We start from the raw sequence: 1,206 nt of genomic DNA, 5'->3' as shown, positions 1-1,206 counted from the left end.
CAGCCCAGGGATTAAGAACCCCTGATCTAGTTAAAGTCCCCAAATTATAAAGAATTGTAGAATTTCTTTTACTAATTGGTGTAATTAGCTATTTGGATGGCAGAATATATAAAAATATCCAAATGAGGTGAAACTGGGATGAACTGCAAATACTTTATATCATAAGCATAGATATATATAGATTGGGAAAATGGGCTAAAAACAACAGGGTGAAATGTAAAGAAATAAATGCAAGGTGCTGCACCTATGAAGCACTCATCAAAAGCCAAAATACAGGTTGGGTTATAAATGGCTGGGTGACAGCAGTGTTGAACAGGATCTGGGGAGTCTGGTGGGTCACAGACTCAACATGAGGCAGCAACTTCATGTAGCTGCAAAAAAACTGACTGCAGTTTGGGGCTGCCACAACAGAGGTATTAGATTAAAACATGGGAAGTGATGGTTTCCACTCTCCATGGTGCTGGTTAGGCTTCATCTAAAGTATTTTGTGAAGGTCTGAACTCCGCATTTTAAGAAGGAATATGGAGAAGTTAGAGAGTTCAGAGATAGGTGAAAGAATGCTAAAGGGCTGGAAGGCAAGTCATGCAGGGAGAGGTTAAGAGAACTAGGCATGCTTAGCTTGCAGAAAAGGCAATTAAGGGGCAGATCATAACAATCTTTAAATATCTGAAAAGCTGGCAAGAAGAAGAGGGTGAACAACTATTCTCCCTTGCTGCATAGGGAAGGATATCAAGCTTCAGATTATAGCAAAGTAGAAGTAGATTAGGGTTTGGGGGAAAAGCACCCTTGTTTTTAGAATAGTGAGGAAGTGGAATAGACTTCCCCGGGGAAGTTGTGGAGTCTCCACCATTGGAGGTTTTCAGAACGAGGCTGGAGAGGCACTCATCAGGGATGACTTAGGAGTGCCATTCCTGCATTTGTACAGGGGGTTAGAGCACATGCCCCTTGAGGCCCCTTCTAACCCTTTGACTTTATTGTTCTAATATAATAAAAGGCTTAGTCTGTCTGTTGGTCTGTCTGCAAAGCTTTTGCCCTACTGTGCATGTGCCAATTGGCTGGGCCGGCTGGGTGGCCAGGGGCAGGGCCAGCTGAGATAAAACGGGAGCCCCTTTGCCATGCCACCTTCTCCTGCAGCCTCTGGCTCGGTGGTTCCCCCCACCCCACCTCCCCAGAGGGGAAAAAAATAAAGATGACATGAGCACTTTA

The sequence above is a fragment of the Alligator sinensis genome, unplaced genomic scaffold, assembly GCF_000455745.1.
Source record: "Alligator sinensis unplaced genomic scaffold, ASM45574v1 scaffold613_1, whole genome shotgun sequence".
NCBI classification, from domain to species: Eukaryota; Metazoa; Chordata; order Crocodylia; family Alligatoridae; genus Alligator; species Alligator sinensis.
The sequence above is the reverse complement of the archived record's forward strand: the minus strand, read 5'-3'. Positions refer to the sequence as shown.